Here is a 14,720-nt window from a genome sequence, read left to right on the forward strand (position 1 = left end):
GCATGGTGCCTTTTTTGAATCTTCCAATGAGAAACACTCATGAAAGATCTGGGGTGGAAAAAGAAGCAGAAGCCATCATGGTTCCAGCAGCTGGCAGACGAGCATGAGGCACTACACAGCTTCTGGAACCTTCCCTATGAATCACATCCTTGGGCGATGAGCCGCTGAGCTCATCAACAGCTCTCTCTTGTCTCTATCCCTGGAGTCTGTGAGGCTCTGCCCACAGTTATGAGTCTGAAGGCAATGCAGGACGATCGGGATGGCCCTTGAGGAAATCTGCATCTCCTTATCAGTGAAAGGCCTAGGAAGGACAGCACAGTGTCCCCACACAAGGGAGGGCTGACCTCTTCAGAGAGGCAAGAAGAGGCCTCTTCTGCTGACAAAGACAGCCGGGCACAAAGTGGAGGCCTAAAGTGTCAGCTTCATCAGAATCTAGGCAAACATCCCCATTCTGATTCTCAGGTCCTGCTCTTTCTCAACCAGGGTTCTAACACTTACATTAAAAATGAGGTCTAGCTGTGAAGTCAACTTTGGTTAGATGACTATAACCTGTAGGATCAAACTGTGCCTGGAAGGAGAGATGGCCAAAGGTGTAGAGCTACACTGATTCATGAGCTGTAACCAACGGTTTGGCTACATGGGTGAAGGTTTCAAAGGAGTTAGATCAAAGAAATGATGGCAAAGAGTTTTGAGGAAGAGGGAGGGAGATGAACTTATCAGAAGGAGCACAGAGTGTGGAGATATCTGTGTCCCATGTGACTCTTTACCAAAGGGCATCTACTGCAGAGGTTGGTCTAGTAATCAAGTGGAGACGATAATTCCTTCCAGGCAAATCAGTGTCTTTGCCCAACTCCCCAGTGCCTGCTCAATGGGCTGCTGAGCAGTGTGGCCAGGACATGGATTGACATTACACATCAGCTCAACAATACAATCTCTGCTGGCTGTTACCATTGCCAAATGCCCCACCTGCTGAAATTAGGGATGGAAACCGAGTCCATAATATGGCATGGTTCCATAAAGAACCAGCCAGATACCTGGTGGCAGTTCCCTTCTAGTGAAGGGTCAGTAGTTTGTCCTCACTAAAATAGAGTGAGTCAATTCATCCATCTCAGCTCTATTTTAGTGATTTGGATTTGTCTTCTCTGTCCCTGATGCTCTGCTGGACTGTCATCACTGAACCCGCTGAATGACTTAATTATTGCCATCATATTGCTTCCACATAACATCGCTTCTCACAAAGAAATTCATTTCAGCAGAATGAGTAAGGCAATGGACTTGTGCCCTTGGTGTTCACTGATCTTACCATTTTTCCCATCATGCAGAAACCACTGAATAGCCTAGAATATTGCAGTGACCTGTTAACAACTTAGTTGTGGCACTAGCTCAGAGACACCACCATGCAGAATTGGGAAGCAATCCTATAAAATGCAGCATATGCTGTGAACCAGCAACCAATTAAGGACTCTGTCAAAATATAAGGGTAGGAGATCAAAGTAATGAAAGAGTAGCCACTCTCACTGTTATCCCTATAACCAACTTGCAACATTTTTCTTCATGTCTCCATAACTTTGGGGTCTGCTGCTTTAGAGGTCTTTGTTCCCAAGGCAATAATGTTTTCACGAGGGACACAATGATTGTTCCACTGAACATAAGTTGGGATGGCTATCTGGCCTTCCACTAAACCAAAGGCAAAAAATAGTTACTGTACCAACTTTAATGATATTTCTTAATTATAAAGGAAAAATAGAGCCATTGTTAAACAATAAGGACAGTGAGGTATGCATCAAGAAGCCATCGTATTCCCTGGGGAAACATGTAGTGATTTTGTGCCCAACATCAAAAGTCATTAGGTACTGACAACCCAAGACAGTAGGTACCACCAAGGATATAGACTCTTCAAGAGTAAAGATTACAGTTGTCCCACCAGGTAAAGAACTTTGATCAGCTAAAGTGTTTGTTGAGGGCAAAGGAAATTTGGAATGGATAGTGGAAAACAAAAATTAAAAATGGCGAGTATGGCCTCATAACCAATTGCATAAGTTGGGGGCAGAGCTATGTATATCCCTTGATTGTTATTTGTCGTTGGCCCTTGAATAACATGGGTTTGAACAATGCAGGTCCACTTATGCACAGATTTTTTTCAATAAATATATTGGAGAATGTTTTTGAGATTCGTGATAATTTAAAAAGACTTGAAGATGAACTATGTAGCCTAGAAATATAAAAAATATTAAGAAAATGTTAGGTATGTCATGAAAGCATAAAATATGCTGTGTTAATTAACTATGTTGTCAGTAAGGCTTCCAGTCAACAGTAGGCTCTTAGTAGCTAAGTTTTGGGGAAGTCAAAAGTTATACTCAGATTTTCGACTGTTCGGAGGATCAGCTCTCCTAACCCATGCATTGTTCAAAGGTCTGTATATATCTGGTATATATTAACCAATTTATTTTCCCACCTCCTATTTCTTTATTTTATATAATGTGTGTTAATGATGTTTATTTAACGTTATAATTTAGTCTTTAGGTGATACGATATTCAAGGAGAATTGTGACTGATACAGAAGGGCCATGAACATCCATTAGGGCCAGGTGCTGTGGCTGCTATGACTTTGCTCCTCTGGTTCCATGGAAAGCATCTTTGTTGTAGGAGAGATAGCTGTATTGTTATTAGGTATAAGCATATTCATGTTGTTGTTGTTCTTTGGAAGTTTAAATATGATTAGAAGCATGTTTATGAATTCTGAGGAGGCCAGGAAGTGGTCTGTGCTAAATGGCAGCACTCAACACCATCCCTGTCCTCTGTCCTCATAAGCTGTACCATGTAGTGCAAAGGCTAGATGTCTGAGAACCACATTTCTCAAATCTTCTTCAAATATGGTTCCCATTAAGACTCTGCCAAGGAGAGACCCTGTCATGAGACTGGAAGAGCAAAATCATAATGGAGGGCAGGTAAGAGGGCTTTTGTTATTGAAAGACATGAGGCTTTGTCATCAGTTTCCACGTGACACTAAGCACAGAGCATATCTTTCTTATCTCTGGCATTTAGTGAAAACTTAGAAAATGTTTTTCTGTGCAGACAGATGACTATATAAAATATCACTTATGTATTCTTTTTTAGCTAGTTGGATATATACAAGGATGGATGGATAGATGGATGGATGGATGGATGGATGGATGGATGGATGGATGGATGGATGGATGGAAGTTGAGGCAAAAAATATACATGCTATATTCCAGGAATTTGATATCCAATAAGCATAGAAAGATCAAGTGATGGTTTTGAGTTTTGTTTTAAGGACAAATGAGAGAGCACTTAATGTTAAAAGAACATTTAAAGATAAAAGAGAGATCCTCAGAGAGGAAAAATTCAAATTTGCTAGAGAGGATGGTGATCACTATTAATGTAAGCTCTCAGACTAGATGGAGAAACATGGACTCCACAGTGAAAGGTATCTAAAGAAGAGCCCTGTGCTCTCCCAGAAGAATGGAGAAGGATGCAATTGGCAGAATCTGCCTGCTAACCTTTATATGTCATCATTATTTTAGACACATTTTATGTGTTTATATGAAAACCCAGAGAAACAGTTTTGGGCTCCACAGAAGAATGAACATTTTCACCAGTATGACCAGTTAACCATAGGAGTGTCCACTGCTGTCACTAGAAGCACTTGTGTGACAGCTAGATGGCTAGATCTGGAAAATACTACAGAAAGGATTTCTGACCAGCTGGAAGCTTGGACAAGAGGAATTCTAAGATCTTTTCCAAGTAAAACTTCCAGGGTTGCTTTCTTCCCTGCTGGGGTCCATATAATCTTTACAACTGGCCAGGACACAGAGGCTTACCTGCAGAAAGACTCTAGGTATGATGCCAGCTAGTAGAAGAGCTATTTTTGGACTAGGAAGCCCCTCTCAACACTCCTCAATTCACAACACATAAGTAGTTGCCTACTCTGGATATGCAGGAGGAAGGATGATATGAAAAGTGTCTGCCAAATAAAGCAGTCTAATTAATAAAGCAACTGTCAAGAGCCTGCAATGCTAATTTCATCTCACATGTGTTGCATTCTCACACACAACCAAACAGGAAAGCATCTCACCGAAGTAAAGTAGTTTCTAAATTACCTTTTAAGAGGAAGACAAGTGCACAAACTGCAATAAAATGAGGGCAATGCTGAAGGTTGAAACAATATCTGAAATTCAGAGCCTGCCTTTGATCTTTCCTTTTCAAAGATATTCTCAGCCCTGCGATACCCCCTGAGGCTGGAGAACAGCAATGGAAGTGACTAGTCCCTGCCTCATGCTGGAAGCCCTACTACAAATTGCATTCAGGTTTGAATTCAAAGGTGTCCTGCTGAATGAGCTCTCCAAGCAGAGCCAGAGTTTAAATGTCTAACATAATTCTTACTTTCTTTTAGGTAACTGGGTCTCTGGATCTCCAGCTACACATTCTGAGACCCAAGAGGTAAGAAAGGTAACTTCAGCACAGGCTCTGGTTTCAGACCAGCTCAGGGTTTCAGTCCCAACTATGCTGCTTTCCAGCTACATGGACTTAGATCGCCCAGCTTCTCTGAGCTTCAATTCTTCATCCATAAAGTAAAGATAGCTGTATCTTTTGCAGAGTTTAAGCAAAGATTAACTCAGACAATATGTGTAAAGCTCTGAATACAGAGTCCATTACATAACAGGGTGTCACAGAAAGTATTACTTTATCCACCCACTGAACTTAAAATCATTGGTAATTTGAAAATCCAAAGGTTGCTTATTTTTTCCTGTTAGCATTTCTCCATTCTGAAATGGAATTTTGCATATATAAAGTGTTACTGTTAATAACTACAGGTTCATGTATTCATTCAATAAACATTTAGTAAGCACCAAAGTTGTGCCAAGCCAAGTGACCAAAGCTGCAGCTGAAGAGTTATATGAACCCTATGTCCTGCCCTCAGGAGTCCAAGTCATTTTTTCACCTGGGCTAAGCAGAAAAGTGAAATCCCTTTGCTATTGTCGTAAGAGTCACTTGGGGCCCCACCATCTCTAGACAGGTGACTGTTGGTGTTAAGAGGGGGTTGGCATCTGGCCCCTGAGATAGGTCTACATTTAAGGATTCAAATGTGGTTGTTGGACATAATCGAGCAGCTTGACAGATATCTAAATAGAAAGGGACTCTGGAACTCTTCTGTTACCTAAGCTTCCAACATGCCATGTCCAAGCAATGCCATTATGAGGTGTTGGCAGAGACCTAAAAATGCTTTTTTATATCCACTATTTAGTGACCATCCACTCATTCATTTATTCCCATTCAGCAGACATTTCTGGAGCACCTGATGCCATGTGCCAGATACTGTGGTAGGTGCTATGGAAACAGAAAATAAATCAATTGTTCCTGTACATGAGGTGTTCACAATCTAATGAAACAGACAAGTTAGATGCAGAGACAGACAGTGCAACACCATTGGTGCCGTGATGAGGGCTGGGAGGCACAAGGGCTGTGGTAGCACAGAGGATAGCTCTCCACACATGATGAAGGCCGTCAGAAGAAGCATTGTGGAGATCGAGTGAGCTGAGTCGAGGAACTCTTAGTCAGCTCAGGTTGCTGTAATAAATTACCATAGACCGAGTGGCATAAACAACAGTTATGGAGGTTGGAAGTTTGAGATCATGGTGCCAGCATAGCTGGGTTCTAGTGAGGTCTCTCTTCTGGAATGCAGATGGTTGACCTCTTGCTATGACAGAAAGAGAGCTAGCTAGCTCTCTGACATCTCTCTGGCTGCTGCGTTTTCTTCTTCTTCTTCTTCTTCTTCTTCTTCTTCTTTTCTTCTTCTTCTTCTTCTTCTTCTTCTTCTTCTTCTTCTTCTTCTTCTTCCTCCTCCTCCTCCTCCTCCTCCTCCTCCTCCTCCTCCTCCTCCTCCTCCTCCTCCTCCTCCTCCTCCTCCTCCTCCTCCTCCTCCTCCTCCTCCTCCTCCTCCTCCTCCTCCTCCTCCTCCTCCTCCTCCTCCTCCTCCTCCTCCTCCTCCTCCTCCTCCTCCTCCTCCTCTTCTTCTTCTTCTTCTTCTTCTTCTTCTTCTTCTTCTTCCTCTTCCTCTTCCTCTTCTTCTTCTTCTTCTGCTTCTGCTTCTGCTTCTGCTGCTTCTGCTTCTGCTTCTGCTTCTGCTTCTGCTGCTTCTTCTTCTTCTCCTTCTTCTTCTTCTTCTCCTTCTTCTTCCTCTTCTTCTTCTTCTCCTTCTTCTTCTTGTTCTTCTTCTTCTTCTTTTGAGATGGAGTCTTGCTCTGTCATCCAAGCTGGAGTGCAGTGGCATGATCTCAGCTCACTGCAACCTCCACCTCCCATATTCAAGCAATTCTCCTGCCTTAGCCTCCCAAATACCTGGGATTACAGGTACGTGCCATCACGCCCAGCTAAATTTTGTATTTTTAGTAGAGATGGGGTTTCACCGTGTTGGCCAGGCTGGTCTCGAACTCCTGACCTTGTGATCTGCCCACCTCAGCCTCCCAAAGTGCTGGGATTACAGGTGTGAGCCACTGCGCCCAGCCTGGCTCCTTCTTATAAGGGCACTAATTTCATCTATAAGGACTTCAATCTCATGACATAATTACCTCCCAAAGGCCCTACCTCCAAATACTATCACATTGGGATTTAGGGTTTTGGCATATGAATTTGGGAGAGAAAATATTCAGCCCATTTCATTGTTCAAGCAATGAGGCAGAATAAAAAGGAAGCAAATTCCTCTTTCCTCCACTTTTTGTTCTATTCAGGCCCCCAAGGAATTGTATGATGCTCACCCATGTTGGAGAAGGCAATCTACTTTACTCAGCCCACCCATTCAAATGCTAATCTCATCCGGAAACACTTCCACATACAAACCCAGAATAATCTTTAACGAAATATCTGAGCATCCTCCAGCCCAGTCAAGTTGACACATAAAATTAACCATCACAGATGCAGACCAAAGTAAAAGGTGCAAGTCTATAAGCCAAGATGCATAAAACAGGGCAAGATTTTGGAATGATTCTCTACGGCTGCCCCAGGGTATGAATGTAGAGGTTTGGCAAATAATGATGCAGAGAAGTAGACAGAAGTCAGGCCAATCATTTCCTTCAGACAGCTCAAATGCTTGCTGCAATATAAACAATTTTTTAAAAACATGTCTCACTTCTTTCATCAGATGGCCCATGAATGAAAGACCTGGACGACTTTCAGTGGGTGAGCCCTACCTCCTTGGTTGAACTCTCACCCAAACACTTGGACCCCACCCTTATAGAGTGGGAAATATTGCCCACCCTTATGCACTCAGGTTAAATGAAAGAAATAATTAATGCCTATGTCATCTGTGGCCACATCGAGGACAGTCCACCTGCACCACCTTCTTCCAGTACCACAACGGTCACCTAGCCTTCACTCCCTCCAGCCCACAGCTAGCATCTGGTCACTAGCTCACTCTTCTAGTGGTGTCACTTTGGGCTCAGAGTCATCCCATCACTTTGCTTGTTGGTTTGGTTATCACTTGAATGGTTATCACAAGCTGTTTGACTCAGCACAAGCCCAGCACAGGTTGGGAAAGGAGCAGAATATAGGGGAAAGTGGAGGGACTTTGGGACTAGAGTCTGGTTCTTCCACACACTTTCCAGGTGACATCAATGTTAGGCTAGGCCCCTTTACAAATCCAAACCTCATTCTTCTCGTTGGGAAAATAGAGATATTAATACTTCCTGGAGGGCTTGTCAGGAGATGCCACTACCCTGCAAGTTCCTTGGGTCAGGGACTTTGCCCTGCTCTCTGTCATGGTTCTAATCCCTGATGATTATCTGACATGTGGAGAAAATAGCATGAAATATTCATGAGTGTATGCAAAGTGTCTGACTCATAGTTAGCTTGAGTGAATGTGTGTGCCTGTGTCCTGAAAGAGTGGTTATTTCCCCCAGCACTAACACTACTGTAAGAAGGGCAGGTGGGAGAAAAGCAAAGAGGACCTCTGACTCAGACCCTCCCTCCAGGGCTACATTGTTCTCATTCAAGTCAGGAGATGGTGGAATATCTCCATGTCCCAGAAGGCCCACCCAACCTCTCTAACAGAAAACCTTTGGCTAGTTCAAGGTGTGGCACGAAAATTAAGCCCACACATCAGAAACATTGCACCCACCACAACCAGCATGGGTTTACCACGTGCTTGCATCTTACAGCATTGTTTAGACAGAGCTTTAAGTCTTAGTTTAACAAATTAAATTGTTGAATGAGTGACCAAGTGATTGAATTTAGTCAAGAAAATATCAGTCAGTTGATCCCCTTTTTGTGAAAAAACAAGCATGCATTGCACCTGTACCAAATTTTGGCATGCATGATCTTACGGGCTAGACTGGGAGTATCTTTCAATGCCATCTTTGACTGATGAGGAACCTGAGGCTCAGGGAGGTTATATCGCTAGTAAGCTGCAGAGCCTGGTGCAGAATCTACAAGTTGGCCTGCACTGAGATGCCTCTACGCAGAGCAAAACGTCTAGGTTTTGTTTAATTTGAGCCCACCAAGAAAGAAGATGGCACTATTCTGGGGTCAATAGTTCTCCATATTGTGTGAATATTGCTTTTCCTTTTCTACTTTAAAAGTGACACCAGAGTGGTTTTCGCCAGTTAAAAATACTATAGCTGTCTGTTCAGTAGGGAATCTTTTGTAGAGAGGATAAAATATTTAAGACAGGGCATTTTTTCCCCCTTAGAGCAGAGCTAAGCGGAGGATAAAAACGTGCTATCTTCCTCATCTGTATGCAAGAAGGAGAGTTTGGATCCACATTCTTGTAAACCTGGAGGAGCCAGATAACAAGCGTTTCTCAATCCAGTGGCTCAAATTTCAACCAAATATAATTTTTCTATCTTGCAAGAGAGATGCGGCAATCCAGAAATATTATGATGAGAATGTAGGGGAAGGAGAAAGCATAGTTTGTAGTTACGTGGCAATGAAGGGATATCAAACCGTGCACCATAATACCATGAATTAGGAGACCAATGGGACAAGAATTTTTTCCTGGGAGGATGGATGGGTGACACTAATACTCCTGTGACTGAAGAAAGCCAGCATGTGCCCTGATGTTACAGAAGGAAACACAGACATAAAAGTCTAATATAAACATTCTTGGGCCCAGATTGAAGTGAAGATAGAAAGGTTACCATTCACAATACGGATATAAAAATATCAATCTGCAGTATAATTATAAATAAAACGGTTGTTAACTTTTACAACACCTATATATATTTATGTAATGTCAAAGCTTACACATCACCAATCTTTATATCAACTTTTATATTGGCATTCTGAGAAAAACACCATATTTCCTGGAGTTTTTTGTAAAATAACAGGGAGGCTATGGCCATAAACATTCTTCAAATGCATAGATCTCATCTCTGCGTGTGTAAATGGTGTGTGTGCTGTGTACATAGACATGCTAATGAAAACATAAATAACTCACCAGAGACTCCAGAAATGGCCGGAGCAGCATTGTCAATTTGACCTTTAGCAGAAACAGCATGAAAATATTACCACTGCATCCAAACGCTGCACCCACCCTGAATCTGGGAATGCAGGAAAGGATAGAACGCCCTGACTATTCCTATACGACAGTGTGGCCCAAAGAGTGCCCGGTCCAGCCTCAGGGAGACTGAGTTCAAGTCTATAGCTGCCAGTAGCCGGCTCAGTCATTTTTAAGCAAATTGAGCATCATTTTATGTCTCCAGGTCTTCACCCATAACAGAGACTTTCAAGTATACGTATGAGGCCAGACCCAAAATCATGTGAAAGACTTTTTGAGATCCCAACCAGAAACCATTAAATGCATTAAATTGAGGGCTATTCCACTCATAAAGGTAACATGAGAAAGTGGTGCACTTACTCCAAGGATAAAATTGTCACTATCATTTGAAGACCTCATTGGTTGCTACTGTCCTACAGGGCAACACCTGCTTGGGGAACAGCCTTGGCTGTACAGGCAATGGGGCTGGGTTCAAACTCTGACCCCATCACTTATCAGCTGTGTGACTATAGGCAAGTCACTTAACCTCTTTGAGATGTCATTGCATCTGCTATAACATGAGAACAGCAGTATCCACCTAATGGTGGTATTGTGATAACTAAAAAGCCACAGCTAGCATGGTGAATGCTGTGTAGTAGACAATAGATGAAGGATTCTCCTTCTTTTTTCCTACCTGGGTTCATTTACAAGTTGCACAAGAAAATGGCCTCATAATATCCACCCAATGCATCAGCCAGGCTTGCCACGAGGATCTGATGCAACAGTAGATGTGAAGACACTTTGAATATCTCATTTATCATAACCATGTGTGTTCACTGAGTGTGTATATATAAGAGATGCTGTTGTAGGTGCCAATAAATGTGTTATTTAGACCTAATAATCACTGCCATGCTAACATTGATGGGAAGGAGGGGACTTTGCCCTCAACTCACAATCTTATCCATAAAGAAGGCAGTTTCTGGCCCCTCTTCCCATGTGGGGAAGCACTCTCTCTCCTCGCCTCAATTTGCTCTTCTCCATTAGAAGAGTAATCATAAAGACACGGGCCTTTTCCCAAACTTACTCCTTGTTGGGCATTTGTCTAAGGGCTTCACACACAGTTACTGATTTAGTTCTCACAGCACCTTCAGCAGATGGCATTATTATTATTCCCATTTCACAGATGAGGAAATCGAGGTTGAACTCCATCGTGTCACCTGACAGCAAAAGATGTGTGACCAGTAAGTGTCCGAGCCAGAGAGACAAGGGAGGAGAGAGGCAGCTGTGTTTGCTCTGCAGACCCCAAGGACACTGATCCAACCAGCCGATGGGCAAGAAGATTAGACAAAAGGAAGGGGTAGTTCACCTCCTCTCCCAGCTGCAGGCCCAGGGGAAGAGCAGGGTGACGGTCAGGTGCACATGTAGAAGGTAAGCCCAGATGCATGGATACCTGGCAGGAGGAAGCACTAGAAGGGCCACTCTGAGGATAAATGTGGAGGGTGAGACAGGAACCTACCTTTAGGGTTCTGCAATTCTGGCTCTGGGTGCCTGGCATGGCTCACGGAGAGTCTGGACTCCACAACCAGATTAGCACTCGCTATTAGACAACACCGCCTAGTGGTTAAACTCACAGTCTCTGCCTGCATACAAATCCCAGCTCGGTCCCACCCCATTTACTGAAAGGCCAGATTCAGATGGGATGTGGGAGCTACACTTTGCTCAACCCTAGACTATATTCTCTAATCTAGGGTTGCCCTGAGCTTTGCTTTGTGGTTTCTGAAACTTGCCCAGGTTAATAAAGCTGATGTAGTTTTCCTTTTAACTGTGTAAAACCCTAAACCTCTAACAGTAAACTGGGGGCCTAAAAGAAATGTCGCTGGGTTTTATTATAATTGTTCACAGGCCCAGGGATTCTCAAAGTGCGATCCTTGAACCAGTGAGATTAGTATGGCTTAGAAAATTATCTGGCCCAATTCCAGACCTACTGAGTCAGAAACCCTGGGCCTGGGGCCCAGCGATCGGTGTGTGAACAACCCCTCCAGGTGATACTGATACATGCTTAAGTTTGAGACTTAATCACAGGCACCATCAGTCAATCAATCAATTCTACCAGCCCTACTAGGTATGAAAACAAAGCCTTGACACACTTTGTAGGGTGGAGCCTGCTGTAAGATGATCCCTGACCCTCACCTCAGCACACAAATCCACCCATTTCCTTACACAGGAGCCATATGGATTTTGCTAATACAAACATAGTAACTAGTCAGCTCAAAAAGTTTCCATGAGAAAAAGTCCCAATGGTGTTTTCCCATTAATTGGGATTGCTCCATTGCTATTTCTAACAAAAATATCATTTTTAGAAGAGAAAATACAAGCAGAAAGCATTGCAGCTAAAATAAAGGATTGTTACATTTTGTGCTTCTTCACCTCTTGCCACCTGCCTGTCTTATGCTAAGCATGTGTGCACACATGTGAGCACACACATGCACACCTACAACACCCTGCTGGGACAAGACCCCAATCCTATCAGTTCAGGTAAACCCAGCAGTGACGGGATTCCAACGAAAAAGGAATTTCATGCTCAAGTCAGTCCCTGGGGCAGTGCCCCCTTGCACACAGGCTTTCTGCTTCTCAGCCTTCAGGGTTTCCCTCTTCTCGGGGCGGTATCCTCAGCTGTCTTCTTTTGATGGGGACCAAGAAACTTGGCCTATTTTCTCCTTTTGGTCTTTGTCACTGCCTCCATCCACTCTGTCCCTGGGGTTGTCATCCCCTAGACATGCAGAGATCAGCCTGTAGGTCTCCTCCTGGTTCCCTGGCTATTCCCAAAAACAAACCAGAGTGCTAAATATGAAAAGAAGACAGATCACAAAAGCCACCAACAGAGAGCTGGGGACTTGAGACTTCTGCCTTTTGCTTCCAGTTCTGAGAGAAGATCCCACTAATCCTCTCCTTCTTTGACCTCCTCCTTCACGGCGGTCCATGTTCACCTCTTTTAGTAACCACAGTCTCGGCTTAAGGTAAGGATAGTGTTTACTATTTATCAATTGCTCTATGGCAGGCAGTAGGCTGGAATTTAATAGATGTTAGCTGACATAGTCCTTGTGACAACACTATGAGAAAGATATTGTTACTCTTGTTTAACAGATGAGAAAACTGAGGCAAAAACTGAGGGAAAAGGACTTTCCTCACTCTCCATGCTGCCCTCCTGCCTTTTCCTAGCTGAAGACACATGAAGAAACAGAGCCTGGGGGAGCTCTTGTTTCAAATCTGCCTTTAGGTCAGCCCCAGCCTGGGTGACATCAGTACCCTGAGACTCCCTCCAAAAAGGCTCACGGTAGAGCACTGCTCAGTAGGGTCATGGCAATGGTCCCTGTCCGGAGGCAGCGAGGGCTGCTGGGCCTGGCCTTCATGGCTCAGTTCCACACCCCTTTGTTAAATAACTCTGAAGAACCATATTCAATCACTGAATCTCCTTGTTCCTCCAGCTGCTCATCTGAAATATAGAGACAAAAATGCCTTCCTATCTATCCACCTCACAGCGCAGGTATAAGCCTCAAATAGAAAAGGTGGATGGGAAAGATTGAAAGTATAATGAAAAGAGCATTACATTAAAAGCTTCAAAGGAGATGTCGACCTAAAGTAGATACCAGATCCAAAAACTTCAAACTTGGTGATGAAACCAGTTAAATCACCAGTTGTCAATGAAAATATGAAAGAACCAACGAGTGCACATTAAGGGATTTCTTTCTGAATGAATAGTCCATTAGATATGGTCACCGGGAGCTGGGAGTCTCATCCCACCCACACAGAGGAGGGATGGACAGGTGTTGCCTTCTAATTCCAACAGGTGAGAGGCTTTGATGTATGCTCCTTATGATGGAGTACACCACAAATTCAGCCTGACTTGGCCCTGGAAAGCAAAAACTGACTGTGGCCCAGAGTTCAGCCCCATGTCTGGGAATTAAGCCTGTGAGCCAGAGTTGAATCATGATAGAAATGTTGATCCAGAGTTGTCCCAAAATGGGTCCTGCCAAGGAGGGGCCTCAGCATGGAGACATGGAAGGCTGGACAAGCAGAAGCAGAGGCTGAGAAGAGACTGACTGGGAGCATCCTCTTGAAAGAGAAGCATTTCCCATGAAAGAGGAGCCAGGGAAAGCCACCAGTGAATTCATAAAAGTGCCCATAAGAGATGGTCTGCCTGGCTGAGAGAGGGCAGAGCCATCTCCCTACAGCATTAGTGGACTATGGACTTCCTCATGCCCTATCCCTCACCTCCACCCCCGCTTCTATGCTGGTGGGATCACACACAGCAGCCAGAGAGTGGGTGAGGATGTGAGCTAGGGACAGAGAGGCACTGGGCATACCCACCCCTGGAAAGCAAATGTTCTACCTGCCACCAGCCCCAGCTGGGTGGAGGGGAGACCTCACCCTTGAACGAGGGGAGGAGCACTCATCTGTATACTGGCCTGGATAGTCTATCTAATTGAGGCATGTTTTGTGACTTAAAGTGACTAAGAGCCTGGTGTCACCTAAGAGACCACAAAAGCCATGAGACCCACCCAATTTCCATCTCCACTTAGCAGATTGAAAGGAACAGTGAGAGGAAAATAAAGTTGCTTTCACTATTACACCCCATTATTTCTGCTTACTTAACATGCCAGCTATAAGGTGCTGTTTTTTTACCCTAACAGATGCCACCACCATTTATGCGGGACTCCAAGCCAGAAACCTGGGTGGCCCTTCACTCCTGTCCACTCACCTCCCCAGGTCAGCCCCTCACCGTCAATACCTCCCTGAGTCATCACTTCTCAATCTCACAGACCTCCATCATCTTCCATCTGCCTACATAATGGACTCACCTCCTAATTCAGCCTCCCTGACTCTCAGCTTTCCCTATTCAATCCACTCTCCTTATTGCAGCCAAAGTGATGTTTCCGAAATGCAAAGCCGACACCTCTATTATGTTGAAAACCCTTCCATGGACCCCAACTACCTTCAGAATAGAGTCTAACCTTTTAACTCAGCTTCTAAGGTTTTTCAGAACCTGGGCCTGCCTCCCTCCCATCCTCCGCTTCCCTCGTTCCACTTGCTCCCACCCACTCTAAGCCAGGTACCTCTTCAGTGCTCCACCAAAGGCGCCACTTCCTCCTGGTGTTTGCTCCTACTGTACTCAGAGACCAAACTCCAGGGCTGCTAACTGATGTACTGAGGTGGGCTGTGAGACAATCCA

Source organism: Pongo abelii, chromosome 11, assembly GCF_028885655.2.
Source record: "Pongo abelii isolate AG06213 chromosome 11, NHGRI_mPonAbe1-v2.0_pri, whole genome shotgun sequence".
Lineage (NCBI taxonomy): Eukaryota > Metazoa > Chordata > Mammalia > Primates > Hominidae > Pongo > Pongo abelii.